The sequence below is a fragment of the Cetorhinus maximus genome, chromosome 19, assembly GCF_964194155.1.
Source record: "Cetorhinus maximus chromosome 19, sCetMax3.hap1.1, whole genome shotgun sequence".
Lineage (NCBI taxonomy): Eukaryota > Metazoa > Chordata > Chondrichthyes > Lamniformes > Cetorhinidae > Cetorhinus > Cetorhinus maximus.
The window spans coordinates 38,137,335-38,153,652 of record NC_135897.1 but is presented as its reverse complement, the minus strand read 5'-3'; the positions used below and the strand labels follow the sequence as shown (position 1 = coordinate 38,153,652).

Here is a 16,318-nt window from a genome sequence, read left to right as displayed (position 1 = left end):
GACCACGACAGGAAGGGGCAGAGAGTACAAATCTAAAAGTAAATCAGAAGATAAAGCTAGAGGTTACAAAAACAATAAAAGGACAAAACTAAAGGCTCTGTATCTGAATGCACGTTGCATTCAAAACAAAACAGATGAACTGATAGCACAAATAGAAATAAATAAGTATGATCTGATAGCTATTACAGGGACCTGGCTGCAGGATGACATAGATTGGGACCTGAATATCAACGGGTACATGACATTTAGGAAGGACAGGAAGCTCGGAAAAGGTGGAGGGGTGACTCTCTTAATTAAGGATGGTATTAGCACAATAGAGAGAGATGATCTAAATTCTTGAAACCAGGATGTAGAAGCAGTTTGGGTAGAGATGAGAAACAATAAAGACAAGAAGTTACTTCTGGGAATGGTGTACAGGCCCCCTACCAAACCATATGGTAGGACGGGATATAAAGGAAAAAATAATGGGAACTTGCAAGAAAGGTATGGCGATAATCATGGGTGATTTTAATCTACATATAGACTGGAAAAATCAGATGGACAAAAGTAGCCTAGATGAGGAATTCATAGAACATTTTCAGAATAGTTTCTTAGAACAGCACATTTTAACACCAACCAGGCAGCAGACTATACTAGGCCTGGTATTGTACAACAAGATAGGATTAATGAATGGCCTCATAGTGAAGGTGCCCTAGGTAGCGCCAATCCTAATATGATTGAATTTTATATTCAGTTTGAGGGAGAGAAGGGCGGGTCTAAGTTTAGTATTTTAAACTTAGATAAGGGCAATTACAAGGGCATGAAAGCAGGACTAACTGAAGGGAAATGGCAAATTAGGTTAAGGGATAGGTCAATAGAGATGCAGTAGCAGACATTTAAGGGGATATTTCAGAATACACAAAATAGATACATTCCAATGAGGAATAAAAATTCTAAGGGGAGCACTCGCTATCCATGATTAACTAAAAAAGTTAAAGATAGTATCAAACTTAAAGAAAAAGCATATAATTACATAAAGATGGCTGGCAGGTCAAAAGATTGGACAGAATATAAAAAACAGCAAAGAATCATTAAAAGATTGACAAGAAAGGAAAAATTAGAGTACGAGAGTAAGCTAGCTAGAAATATAAAAACAGGTAGAGTTTCTCTAGATAGTTAAAAAAGATAAGAGTTAACAAAGTGAGCATTGGTCCTATAGAAAGTGAGTCTGGGGAATTAATAATGGAAGATAAGGAGATGACAGGTGAATTGAGCAGGCTTTTTGCATCAGTCTTCACGTAGTAGTATTATTGGTTAAGGAATCAATTACAGCTGTGAGGAGGGATGATATAGTAAATGAATCATCAAATGAGGCCATATGGGTTAAGAACATAAGAACAAAAGAAATAGGAGCCATTCAGCCCCTTAAGCCTGCCCGCCATTCAATAAGATAAAAGCTGATCCGCCCTAGGCCTCAACTCCTCTTTCGTGCCAGCTCCTCATAGCCCTCAACTCCCCAATATTTTAAAAATCTATCTACTTCCTCTTTAAATACTTTCAGTGATCTAGCCTCCACAACTCTCTGGGGCAGACAATTCCAGACATTCATTACCCACTGAGAGAAGAAATTCCTTCGCACCTTAGTTTTAAATGAGTATCCCGTTATTCTGTAACTATGTCCCCTAGCTCGAGATTCCCCCACTAGTGGAAACATTTTTTCAACATCTACCCTGTCAAACCCCCTTAGAATCTTGTACATTTCAATAAGATCACCCCTCATTCTTCTGAACTCCGATGAATAAATAATGCCTAACCTGTTTAGCCATTCTTGATAAGTCAAGCCCTTCATCCCAGGAATCAGCCTTGTGAATCTCTTTTGAACTGCCTCCAATGCCAGTATATCCTTTCTTAAATATGGGGGCCAAAACTGTTAAGTGCTCCAGGTGTGGCCTCACTAACACCCTGTACGGTTGTAACGAGGCTTCCCTATTTTAAACTCCAACCTGCTAGCAATACAGGCCAAAATTCAATTTGCCTTCTTAATTACTGGCTGCATCTACATGCTAACCTTCTGTGTTTAATGCACAAGAACACCCAGATCCCTCAGTGCTGCACTTTCTTGGAGTCTCACTCCATTTAAATAATAGTCTGCCTTTTGATTTTTCCTGCCACACTTCCCTACATTAAACTCCATCTGCCAAGTTTTTGCCCACTCACTCAACCTGTCTATATCCCCTTGCAGATTCCTTATATCCTCATCACAACTCGCCCTCTGACCTACTTTGGTATTGTCAGAAAATTTGGATACATTACACTCTGCCCCCTCTTCCAAATCATGAATATAGATAGTAAATAATTGAGGCCTTAGGACTGATCCTTGTGGCACGCCACTAGTTACATCTTTCCAACCTGAAAAAGACCCATTAATCCTGACACTCTGTCTTCTGTGTTAACCAATCCTCAATCCATGTTAATACATTACCCCCAATACCATGAGCTCTTATCTTGTGCAATAACCTTTTATGTGGCACCTTATCGAATGCCTTCTGGAAATTCAAATGCACTACATCCACCTGTTCTCCTTTATCAACTCTGCTTGTTATATACTCAAAGAACTCTAGCAAATTTGTCAAACATGATTTCCCTTTTACAAAATCATGTTGACTCTGTTTGATTGCGTTAAGCTTTTCTAAATGTCATGTTATTTCTTCCTTAATAATTGACTCTAGCATTTTCCCAACGACAGATGTTAGGCTGACTGGCCTACAGTTCCCTGCTTTTTGTCTCCCTCCCTTCTTGAACAGGGGTGTCACATTAGCGGGTTTCCAATTGGCTGGGACCCTCCCGGAATCCAGTGAGTTCTAGAATATTTTGACCAATGCCTCCACTATATCTGCAGCCACTTCCTTTAAAACCCTTGGGCGTAGGCCATCAGGTCCTGCCGACTTGTCTGCCTTTAGTCCCATTAGCTTCTCAAATACTTTGTCCCTCGTGATAGAGACTGTTACAAAATCTTTCCCCCCATTAGCTCCTTGCATATCTGATATCTTTGGAATGTTTAATGTCCTCCACCGTGAAGATTGATGCAAAATATTGGTTTAAATTATCTGCCATTTCCCTGTTCCCCATTATCAGTTCTCCAGTCACACCTTCCAAGAATCCCACGCTCACTTTAGCTACTCTCGTTCTTTTTATATACCCGTAGAAACTCTTGCTGTTTGTTTTTATATTTCTTGCCAATTTACTTTCATAATCAATATTCTCCCTCTTTATTAGCTTTTCAGTTCCCAAAAAATTCCCAATCCTTTGGCCTATCACTAGTTTTCGCCGCTCCATATGCCTTAGTTTTTGATTGGATACTCTCCTTGACCGCCTCATAAGTTGAACTCAGAAATAAAAAAGGAGCAGCCACGCTGCTAGGAGTGTACTATAGACCCCAAATAGTTAGAGGGATATAGAAGAGCAAATATGTAGTCAAATTTCTGAGTGCAAAAACAATAGGGCAATAATAGTTGGGGACTTCATCTACCCTAATATCAACTGGGACACGAACAGTGTGAACGGCACAGAGCACACAAAATTCTTGAACTGCATTCATGAGAATTTTTTTTAGCCAGCATGTAACAAGCCCAAGGAGAGGGGGCACAATTCGTGACTTCGTCTGAAGGAACGAAGCAGGGCAAGTGGATGAAGTAGCAGTGGGTGACCATTTTGGAGATAGTGACCACAATAGAGTTTAGATTTAAGCAAAATAGTGCGGATGCTGGAAATCTGAAACAAAAACAAAAATAGCTGGAAAAACTCAGCAGGTCTGACAGCATCTGCGGAGAAGAATACAGTTAACGTTTCGAGTCCATATGACTCTTCATCAGAACTAAGGAAATATAGAAATGAGGTGAAATATAAGCTGGTTGAGGGGGGTGGGACAGGCAGAGCTGGATAGAGGGCCAGTGATAAGTGGAGGCAAAGAAGAGATTGCCAAAGATGTCATAGGCAAAAGGACAAAGTGGTGTTTAGATTTAGCATCATTATGGAAAAGGGCAAAAAGGAAACAGGAGTAAAAGTTCTAAATTGGGGGAAGTCAAACTTTACAAAGCTGAGAAGTGATCTAGTGAAAGTGGACTGGATAAAGCTACTTGAGGGAAAATCAGTGGGAGGCATTCAAAAGCGAGATTCTACGGGCACAGTGTAGACATGTCCCTACAAAGAAAAAGGTTGGCACTGCCAAATCTAGAGCCCGCTGGTTATCCAGAAGCATACAGGGTAAGATAAAGCAGAATAAGAAAGCTTATGGCAGCCATAAAAAGCTGAATAATGTAGAAAGCCTAGAGGAGTATAGAAAGTACAGGGATGAAGTAAAAAAGGAAATTAGGAAAGCAAAGAGAGAATATGAAAAAATATTGGCAGGTGAAATAAAAGAAAACCCAAAGATGTTTTACCAGTACATTAAGAGCAAGAGGATAACTAAGGAAAGGGTTGGGCCTATCAGTGATGTACAAGGTAACTTACGCGTGAATGCAGAAGATATGGGCAAGGTTCTTAATGAGTACCATGTTTGTCTTCACAAAGGAGAGGGGTGATGCAGACATTCTAGTTAAAGTGGATTGTGAAATATTAAAATGCAATAAGAATAATGAGAGGGGAAGTACTGGAGGGACGGTCATCCTTGAACGTGGATAAATCACCAGAGCTGGATGGATTGTATCCCAGGCTTTTAAAAGGAGCCAGGGAGGAAATAGCGGATGCTCTGATGATCACTTTCCAATCCTCACTAGATACAGGTGAGGTACCAGAAGATTGGAGGTCTGCAAACATTGTACCATTATTTAAAAAGGTTGCGAGGGATAGGCTAAATAATTATAGGCCGGTCAATCTGACTTCAGTGGTAGGCAAATTATTAGAATCAATTCTGAGAGACAGGATAAACTGTAACTTAAAAAGGAACGGATTAATCAGGGATAGTCTGCATGATTTTGTTAGGGGAACGTCATGTCTTCCAAATTTAATCAAATGTTTTGAGGAGGTAGCAATGAGAATTGATGAGGGGACTGTAGTGGATGTTGTCTACATGGATTTTGGTAAGGCTTTTAACAAGGTCCTACATAGTAGACTGGTCAGAAAAATAAAAGCCCATGGGATAAAGGGGAATGTGGCAAGTTGGATCCAAAATTGGCTCAGCGACAGGAAACAAAGAGTAATGGTTGATGGATGTTTTTGCAAATAGAAAGCGGTTTCCAGTGGTGTTCCACGGGGCACAGTGTTGGGCCCTTTGCTGTTTGTTGTATATATTGATTTGGACTTAAATGTGGGAGGCATGATTGGGAAATTTGCAGATGCCACAAAAATTGGCCATGTTGTTGATTGTGAAGAAGATAGCTGTCGACTCCAGAATGATACCAATGGTTTGGTTGAATGGACAGAAAAGTGGCAAATGGAATTCAATGCAGAGAAGTGGAAGATAATGCATTTGGGGAGGGTAAACAAAGCCAGGGAATACACAATAAATAGGTGGGTATTGAGCGAGATAGAGGAAGTGAGAGACCTTGGAGTGCATGTCCACAGGTCCCTGAAGGTGACAGGATAAGGTGGTAAAGAAAGCATATGGAAAGCTTTCCTTTATTGGACGAGGTATAGAATACAAAAGCAAGGACGTAATGGTGGTGGCATTGTGGTATTGTCACTGGACTGGTAATCCAGAGACCCAGGGTAATGCTCAGGTTTGAATCCCACCATAGCAGATGGTGGAATTTGAATTCAATAAAAAAATCTGGAATTAAAAGTCTAATGATGACCATGAAGCCATTATCGATTGTCATAAAAACCCATCTGGTTCATTTATGTCCTTTCAGGAAGGAAGTCTGCTGTCATTATCTGGTCTGGCCTACATGTAACTCCAGGCCCACGGCAATGTGGTTAACTCTTAAATGCCCTCAGAACAAGGGCAATTAATGCTGCCCCAGCCAGCGATGAATAAAGAGAAACTGTATAAAATTGGAATTTTGTGTACAGTTCTGGTCACCATATTACAGAAAGGACATAATTGCACTGGAGAGAGTATGGGGGGGTTTTACAAAAACGTTGCCAGATCCTGAATTGCAGCTATGATGAAGATTGGATAAGCTAGGGTCATATTCCATAGAACAGAGGAGACTGAGGGGTGACCTAATTGAGGTGTATAAGATTATGAGGGCATAGATAGAGTAGAGTAGACAGGAAAGACATATTTCCCCTTGCAGAGAGGTCAATTGCACAGATTTAAGGTGATTGGTAGAAGAATGAGAAGTGACATGAGGAAAAACTTCTTCACCCAGAGGGTGGTGGATATCTGGAATTCACTGCTGGTTTGGTTGGTAAAATGTATCTGGATCTGCACCTTAAGTGCTGTAACATTAAGGTTATGAACCAGGTTCTGGAAGGTGGGATTAGAATGGGCGACTAGTTTTTTTATTATTTTTTTCTTTTTTGGCCAGCACAGACATGATGGGCTGAATGGCCTCTTTCTGGTAACTTTTCTATCGTTCTCCGACTCTAAGAAATATCCCAGAAATAGCTGTAAAATCAGGAAATGGAAGGGAGGAAGGAACTGAAGAAAATTACAATCACCAGAGATGTGGTGCTGAGCAAATTGTTGGAGCTGCAGGCAGACAAGTCCCCAGATCCTGATGGACTTCTTCCTAGGGTCTTAAAAGAAATGGCTAGTGAGAGTTGATGCGCTGGTTTTAGTCTTCCAAAATTCCTTAGATTCGGGGAAAGTTCCATTACATCGGAAAATAACAAATGTAACTTTTTATTCAAAAAGGGAGGAAGACAGAAAGCAGGACACTACAGATCAGTTAGCTTAACATCTGTCATAGGGAAAATGCTGGAAGCTATTATTAAGGCCATTATAGCAGGGCACTTGGAAAAATTCAGGGTAATCAGGTAGAGTCAACATGGTTTTGTGAAAGTGAAATCATGTTCAACCAATTTATTGAAGTTCTTTGCAGAAGTAACATATGCTGTGGATAAAGAGGAACCGATGGATGTACTGTACTTAAGATTTTAAGAAGGCATTTGATAAGGTGCCACATCAAAAGTTATTGCGAAAAATCAAAGCTCATGTGTAGGGGATAGCATATTGGCAAGGATAGAAGATTGGCTAGCTAATAAGAAACAGAGGGTGGGTAAAAGCGGTTAGCAAGATGCAACAAGTGGTGTGCCACAGGGATCAGTGCTGGGGCCTCAACTTTTTACAATTTATATAAATGACTTGGATGAAGGGACCAAAGGTATGGTTGGTAAATTTGCTGATGACAAAGATAGGTAGAAAAGTAAGATGTGAAGAGGACATAAGGAGGGAACAAAGGGAAATAGACAGGTGAACTGGGTGGGCAAAGATCTGGCAAATGGAGTACAATGTGGGAAAATATGATATTATCCATTTTGGCAGGAAAAATAAAAAAGAACCACATTATCTTAATGGTGAGAGATTGCAGAGCTCTGGGATGCAGAGGGATCTGGGTGTCTTTGTGCATGAATCACAAAAGGCTAGTGTGCAGGTACAGCAAGTAATTAGGAAAGCTGAAAGAATGCTATCATTTATTTCGAGAGGAATTGAATACAAAAGTAGGGAGGTTATACTTCAGCCAAACAGGGCATTGGTGAGACCACATCTGGAGGACTGTGTACAGTATTGGTCTCCTTATTTGAGGAAGGATGTAAATGCATCGGAAGCAGCTCAGAGAAGTTTTACTAGATTAATGCCTGGAATGGGCAGGTTGCCTTATGAGGAAAGATTAGACAGGCTAGGCTTGTATCTGCTCGTGTTTAGAAGAGTAAGAGGCGACTTGATTGAAACATTTAAGATCATAAGGGGTCTTGACAGGGTGGATGTGGAGAGGATGTCTCCTCTTGTGGGAGAATCTAGAATTGAAGGTCACTGTTTAAAAATAAGGGGTTGCCCATTTAAGACTGATATGAAGAGAATTTTTTTCTCTCAGAGGGAGTCTTTGGAACTCTCTTCCTCAAAAGGCGGTGGAAGCAGAGTTTTTGAATATTTTTAAGGCAGAGGTAGATAAACAAGGGGGTGAAAGGTTATCGGGAATGTGGAGTTGAGGTTACAATCCAATCAGCCATGATCTTATTGAATGGCGGAGCGGGCTGAGTGGCCTACTCCTGCTCCAAATTCGTATATAATTAAATGGTACAACTTTAAAAGGAACGCAAGAACAAGGACACCTGAGGGTTTGAAGGTGACAGGACAAGTTGAGAGCTGTTAAAAAGGCATTTGAGTCTTGGCTTTATAAATAGAGGCTGAGTATAAGTAAGGAATTTAGGCTAAACCTTTATAAATCACTACTTAGGTCTCTGCTGAAGTATTGTGTCAAATTTTAAGCATCACACTTAGGAAGGGTGTCAGGGCCTTGCAAAATGGTACCATTCTAGTAATTTTGTGTACAGAGGTGAGGGGCTTTAATTATGTGGAGTGACAAGAGAAGCTGGGTTTGTTTCTCTTAGAGCAAAGGAGGTCATGGGGAAATTTAATAGAGAGTTAAATCATGAAGGGTTGTGTGAGAATTAAGAGAAACTGTTTCCACTGGCCAAAGGGTCAATAATTGAAGGACACAGATTTGACAGTCACTTGGCAGTACAGAGCTTGAATATTGCTGAAAAGCATTGTTGCTGAAAAGCAATGTTGCTGAAGCTTTTCGTCTCGCTTTCATCAACACAAGATCCCAAATTTCAAATGATCACAACAATTTATACACAGGAGGAGGATGCTGATTGGTTGGCAAGTCCACTCGAATTGGACAAGGCATTGCCATGGAGAAAGCAACAGGAAACCTATAGTTGAGGAACCTAAGCTCTGGGGTCATTCAAAGAATAAAAGATACTATACATCCCTGTTGCTTTCTCCATGGTAACACCTCGGTCAATCAGAGTTGACTTACCAACCAATCAGCACCCTTTTCTCCTATAGTATAAATTGTTGTGATAGTTTGAAATTTAGCATTCTTGTGTTTGCCTTGGTGAATGCAAAACAAGACAAAAAGCTTCGGCATCATGTCTCTCTTTTCAGCAATACATAGATTTGAGTTGTGATCTGGGTGGAGCTGCCTGGAAGCAGGTTCGATCATAACTTTCAAAAGGGAGCTGGATAAATACTTGAAGGGGAGAAAATTGCAGGGCTATTAGTAAAGAGCAGGAAAGTGGGACTAATTGGATAACTGTCAAAGAGATGACACATGCATTATACACTATAAGATGCTATGATTCTAAGTACTCACTCTTTCACCCCATGGAAACAGATATTCCTTCATCAGAACATTGAAAGGTACATAATTCACAAGAGATTAATTAGTTGGAGGACTTTTACTCACAAGTAAAAGAACTCCTATAACACTCCCATTTATATATTGTTCCATTTATTGAATCTGAGCAATTTGCAAAGCCAGCTTCCTCCTGCCTGAGCTGCTAGTTAGGAAGTGGTAGGGAGTAGGGATCATTGAACTTTGTGTTGCCCCCCTCTCTCTCTCCTCTCCCCTCATCAGACAAATTTTGGAGGGAAGAATCAAGGGTCCCTAATCTAATTGAAAAGTGGTGAGAAGTACATTGCATGATGCTAAATTGATCCAAAATCTGTTTTTAGCAAACAGCTGATTAAAACTGCTTGAAGTCCCCATCAGCTGTTTGCATTGTCAGCTTCTGCAGTTGGAAAATGGAGACTCTGGACAGCTTCAATCAGCTCTTCCTGGGGCATCAAAAACAGATAAATAGGCTGAGCATTGCTCAGAGGCACTCAGCTGCTCAAGTAAATAGTTAAGAGCGCTTAATTGCACTTTAACAAAGTGTGAAAAACTTATTAAACTGACTAAATTAGCCAGCCTGTTTATTGTGTTTTAAGCCTTTATAATTGAATTATAGGCCATTGCCTGGGATAAGCATTTGAGATGCCTGTAGTAGGAGTGTATAAGCTCTTCATTTTCAGATTTTTAAAACTCAATTCAAATTTTATGGTGGAATCAGAACTTGCGTTCTCTGGTTTATTAATCCAGTAACCTAACCACTACGCTATAATACTCAATATGTGAACAGATGTCCTTGTGGTGAGGATTTAGACACAATGAGGTGGCTGGGATCAGGAACTCAGTATTATGAGGGAAATTATAGATTATAATCCCATATTTTAGTTCGTTGTGCTGCCTCGCTGTGCAGGTTATACCATTGGAGTTCAAAATATATTATACATGAGAAAATATTTAGAAATTGTGCCCATCACTTACACATCGTAAAACTAATGAAAACATAGAAGTGTAATTATCAAGTTGCGTTTTTTGTTAGAATTGATCACACCCATTTCCTACAATGAAAACTTAAAACAAAAAGTATGTTTTATCACAGTTCTTAACATCCATGTAATAAATGCATAAATGGAAGTGTTACAGGGGTTCTTTTACTTAAAAGTGTAAGTCCAACAAATTCACTTCTTGTGAATGTGTCTTTTAACATTCCAATGAAGGAGTATCTATTTAGATGGGGTGAAAGAGTACTTAGAATCATGGAGTCTTACAGCGTAGAAGGAAACCACACGCTCATCACCCCCATGTCAGCTCTTTGACAGCTGTACAATTAGTCCTGCCTCCCTACTCTTACTAATAGCTCTGTAATTTTCTCCCTTTCAAGTATTTATCCATCTCCCTTTTGAACGTTATAGTCAAAGCTGCTTCTACTATATTTTCAGGCTGTGCAATCCCAATCACAACTCAAATTTGTGTCCTCTAATTATCAATCCTTCAGACAGCAGAAACAATTTCTCCTTTTTTACTCTATCATAATTCTTTCATGTTTTAACTTATTTATTAAAGCTCCTTTCCCAATGCTCAACCAGACCGTTGGTGACACAAGAATTTTTTAAAATGTAAAATTGATTGTGATAATTGTCCGTCAAGGGGGTGCAATAGGGCAGTTGGGCTTCCTGTCCCTCTTCACCTAGCTCAACCACTTGTACCTCAACTTCCTCCATGTTTGCTACCAGCCCCAACTCACCATTCTTTTCTGTCAAGTTTCATATAGATTTAACATCTATTGCGCATAGGCGACAAATCAAGTTCACACAAACATACAATCCATATTAGGTGTAGTGGGTATCAATAAAAGTGACCATGATGCTGACGGACTGTTGTGCTAGCCCAGCTCACTCACTGAATTCTTTTGTGAAAAGAAACCTGCTGTCCTTACCTGGTTTGGTTCATATCTGGCTCCAGTGCCACTTCAGCATTGCTAACTCATAGGTACCCTCCAAAATCACTGAGCAAGCCCTGAGTTGTACCACCAAGTTCTCAGGGCAATTAGTGATGGGTAATAAATGCTGGCCTTGCAGGGACTCCTACATCCCTAGAATGACTTCTTGTTAAATGTTCCACCAATAGCTTCAGGGTGATAACTTGCCATGAGTATGAGGGCGTAGGCTATTTTCCTGTCATCTGAGCTAAACCTGATGGTTGATATAAAGATAGGGAATAAAATAACCCAAAATGATGGACCTCTACTGCACATTGTTCTAAAAATTGATTTTTGCAGATAAGAGACATGTAAAGACAATGACATCAGTCATAGGGATGTCACTGTCAAAAGAATAAAGCACCCTTATTAAAAATGCCCATTGACACAGGTATTCCCTCATCAGAAATGGAATTCTGTACCATGTTGTTGGTAGAAGAATTTCCTGCCCAAATGCATGGCAAGAAAGCAATGCTAGGTAAAATCTATAACATGGGGAAACATAAAAAGACAACAGTCTTGTGTCAATGTTTTTAAAAGAAAATAAATTTAAAAGCAACTGATGTTATAAAAAACGAAAAGAAAGAAGTATTAATATTGTTCCATGTCCTGAGAAAATAATATTCTGTAAGAACCTATCTTCAGTTTTCACTAACCTGAAGTGGAATCCAAGTGTCAAAATACTTTGTTCCCAAGAATCCTAGAAAACAAAACATATTTTAAAATCTTATCACATTTGAGGCATTTAATCCACCTTCAGGAAGGCATATATTTAAATCTTTATCAGATGGCTGTACAAAAAATACTTAATGCACACCATGGTTTCCATTTCTGCTTCAGTTCTGAGAAATTTCTTTAATTGAAAGATCCTCACTGGGAAAATAATGCAAACTGTTACAAGATAATTAGAAAAAAATGAAGAACTTGCATTCATATGGCACTTTTTATGACCTCTGAACACCCAATGTTTATACAAGTTATTCAAATACTCTAAGATGATTTAAAAAAGGCATTGCCATCTTGTAAGATGAAAATGCTACCAAGTCAAATTAGAGGCACCCAAAAAATGTGGATACTGGTTTATTCCTTTAATTTCAGTAGTTGTGTTTTTGAACAGTTTCTAAGCTATATCCTAAGTCAGAAACTGTCCAGAAATAGTAATATTTCAAAAATTGAAGTGAACACAATGACTATTACATTTTCTAGCATGATATTGTACCCATTGGGTTTTTTTCCTGCACAAGAACGTTTTAAAAAGTATCATTTATTTTAACAACAGCGTCATCTTAATTAAATTCACAATGTTAAAAACCCAAAAATTGATCCAGAATGTCCTCTAAATAACATAATATTTATGTCCTTTCACATATATAAAATAAGTTTAAAATTAGTCCAGAACAAGTGCTAAGACCATACTTTCAGCAATGTCATGGTGAATATGTGGAATTTTCATACCGCTGCACTCTGTTTTTTCTCCTCACATTTCAGTACAGTATAATATGTCTGCATGAACTTTTCAAATAACATCTACCGGAATTGCTAAAAGCATCTGGTAATAACATTTTAGATTTTAACCTTCCAAACTTGTGCTTTGTGAGCAGAGTTATATAATGGGGAAGGACTGGGGCGGCATCAAAAAATTAGTGAAATAAGTCTCATAAAAAAAACAGTTTGGCATTTTGAAGTTATGTATTGGCATCAATTATAAATGCTGTGGCCACAAGAGTAGGTCAGAGGTGAGTAACTCATCTTCTGTCTCTCCAAAGCCTGTCCACTATCCACAAGGCACGAGTCAGGATTGTGGTGCAATCCTCTGCACATGCCTGGATGAGTGCAGCTCCAATAAAACTCAAGTTTAGCACCATCAAGTACAAAACATCCCATCCACCGCCTTAAACATTCACTTCCTCTACCATCTACAAGATGTACTGCATCAACTTGTCATGGCTTCTTCAAACAGCACCTTTGAAACCCACAACCTCAAAGAACAAGGACAGCAAGCAGGTGCAAGGGAACACCAGCACCTGCAAATTCCCCTCCAAGTTGCACACCATCCTGACTTAGAACTATATCACTGTTGCTGGCAGAATTTCCTAGAACTACCTACCTAACCACATGGACTGCAACAGTACAAATGACTCACCATCAACTCCTCGAGGGCAATGAGGAAAGATTTCTGACTAAATGATCTGAAACATTAACTCTGTTCTCTTTCCACCGATGCTCCCTGACGTGCTGAGCATCTCCAGCATTTTCAGTTTTTATTTCAAGTTTCTAACATCCACAGTACTTTGCTTTTGTAAGTGGATTTTAGGTTTGGGAAACAAATTTCACATGGGTGCAAAGAAGGATTATTTTCTCACGTCTGAGCAAAGAAACATCGTTGACACTGCACAGATTACTTTTTACTCTGAATTCGGGGAGACAGTGATATTGTGGTAATGTCAGCGGGCTAGTAATCCAGAGGCCCAGACTTATACTCTGGGGACACTGGTTCAAATCCCTCCATGGCAGTTGGTGGAAATCTGAAATTGAAAGCTAGTTTGAAATGGTGACCATGAATCGATTGTTGTAAACCATCTGGTTTGCTAATGTCCTTTAGGGAAGGAAATCTGCCATCCTTCCCTGGTCTGGCCTACTTGTGACTCCAGACGCTTAAATGCCCTCTGAAATGGCCTTGCAAGCCACTCAGTCAAGGCAAACAAATGCTGGCCTTGCCAGCAACACCCACATCCCATGAAAGAATACAAAAAAATCTGCCAATGTCGATCATGTTTGTGCTTAACGTTGACAGGGGGCAATAAATATTAGGCATTCCGGTCCCTTCCGTTGTCAACAACAACAAAAATAATTAAATTGTTTATAGGTCAAATTAAATTATTTTGAAACAGAAATACAACCAAAGAAAAAAAATGATTTTAAAGCAAAGTGGCAGATTCAAATTGTTCCAAAATCTTTGCGCTTTGAGCGAACACCTGCTTTTGTAAACAGAATTTTCTGTTTTGCACATTGGCCATGTCAGAGTTGCTGCACATTCTGAGCGGCACAGTTACAAACATCAAAAATCAAGCTGCAAATCACAGGCAAAAGGTTGTTGGGAGCCAACTCTATGCAAAGAATTTCCAACCCTGACTAGGACTGACTTTGTGCATGTTGGGAGACTGATTCAGGTTCCCCCCTTTCATTCCCCCTCTCCCCCCTGTCCACCGGCTCCCCCTGCTGCACCCCCCCCAGCCACTCTCCCACCCCCCAACTATTCCCCAGCTACAACCCTCTCTCCCCCAGCTCCAGCCCTCACCCACTCCCATCCATTTGCTCTCTCCTTCTGCACCCCCACCGCCACTAACCACTCCACCACCTGCATCCCACACCGCCACACCACATCACCGCTAACCCCAATCCCACATCACCGCCCTCCGCTCTCTTTCCCTTCGCTCTCTCTCCCCCTCCCTCTCTCTCGATTCCCCCCCCGCTCTCTCTCTCTCCCCCCACCCCCTCCGCGCTCTCTCCCCCCCTCCACTCTCTCTCTCTCTCTCCCTCCTCCACCCCCCACTCTCTCTCCCCCTCCTCCACCCCCCCGCTCTCTCTCTCCCCCCCCCTCCCCCCCGCTCTCTCTCCCCCCTCCACCCCCCCGCTCTCTCTCTCCCCTCCACCCTCTCTCTCTCCCCCCCTCCACCCCCCCCGCCTCTCTCTCTCTTCCCCCTCCACCTCCTCACGCGCTCTCTCTCTCCCCCCTCCACTCTCTCTCTCTCTCTCCCCTCCACCCCCCGCTCTCTCTCTCTCCCCCCTCCACCCCCCTCTCTCTCCCCCCTCCACCCCCTCACGTGCACTCTCTCCCCCCTCCACCCCCCCGCTCTCTCTCCCCCCCCCTCCACCCCACCGCTCTCTCCCCCCCCCCCTCCACACCCGCTGCTCTCTCTCTTCCCCCTCCACCTCCTCACGCGCTCTCTCTCCCCCTCCACTCTCTCTCTCTCTCCCCCTCCACCCCCCGCTCTCTCTCTCTCCCCCCTCCACCCCCTCACGCGCTCTCTCTCCCCCCTCCACCCCCCCGCTCTCTCTCCTCCCCCCTCCACCCCACCGCTCTCTCCCCCCGCCTCCACACCCGCTGCTCTCTATCCCCCCTCCACCCCCCCGCTCTCTCTCTATCCCCCCTCCACCCCCCCGCTCTCTCTCTCTCCCCCCTCCACCCCCTGCTCTCTCTCTCTCTCCCCCCTCCACCCCCTGCTCTCTCTCTCTCTCCCCCCTCCACCCCCCCGCTCTCTCTCTCTTCCCCCTCCACCTCCTCGCGCGCTCTCTCTCTCCCCCCTCCACCCCCCCGCTCTCTCTCTCCCCTCCACCCCCCGCGCTCTCTCTCTCCCCCCTCCACCCCCTCTCTCTCTCCCCCCTCCACCCCCTCACGCGCTCTCTCTCCCCCCTCCACCCCCCCGCTCTCTCTCCCCCCCCCTCCAACCCCCCGCTCTCTCTCCCCCCCACCTCCACACCCGCTGCTCTCTCTCTCCCCCCTCCAACCCCCTGCTCTCTCTCTCTCCCCCCTCCACCCCCCAGCTCTCTCCCCCCTCCACCCCCCAGCTCTCTCCCCCCTCCACCTCCCCGCTCTCTCCCCCCTCCACCCCCTCCGCTCTCTCCCCCCTCCACCCCCCACTCACTCTCTCTCTCCCCCCTCCCTCCCTGCTCTTTTTCTCTCCACCACTTGCTTCCCCCTCTCCCCCGTCCTTCGCCCCCTCTCCCACTCCGCCCCCCTCCGCCACTCCCCCCCCCCCCGCTTCCTGTCCTCGTCCCCTCGCTTCCCCCCCGCTAGTCCCTCTCCCCCCCCCACCCCTCTCCGCCTGTCCCCCCACCCCTACCTCCCCCGCCCTCTCTCCCCCCCACCCCTCCCCGTCTCCCCCCACCCCTCTCCCCCCACCCCTCCCGCCCCCCCTCCCCCCACCCCTCCCCCCTACCCCTCCCCCCTCCCCTCCCCCCTCCCCCACCCCTCCCCCCTCCCCTCCCACTTCCCCTCCCCCACCCCTCTCCCTCTTGCCCCCCTCCCCCCTCCCCTCTCCCTCTTGCCCCCCTCCCCCCTCCCTCTTGCCCCCCTCCC

The 16,318-nt window shown here is 43.3% G+C and overlaps 1 protein-coding gene across 2 annotated transcripts in view; it reads right to left on the bottom strand.

The window, feature by feature from the left end:
* rsrc1 (arginine/serine-rich coiled-coil 1) overlaps positions 1–16,318 on the bottom strand; it is a 450,751-nt gene that overhangs the window by 433,790 nt on the left and 643 nt on the right. For both annotated transcript variants that reach the window (XM_078563745.1, XM_078563744.1), the window contains exon 2: positions 11,895–11,938. The gene's annotated coding sequence lies outside the window, so the exon portion shown is untranslated. The remainder of the gene's footprint in view (positions 1–11,894; positions 11,939–16,318) is intronic.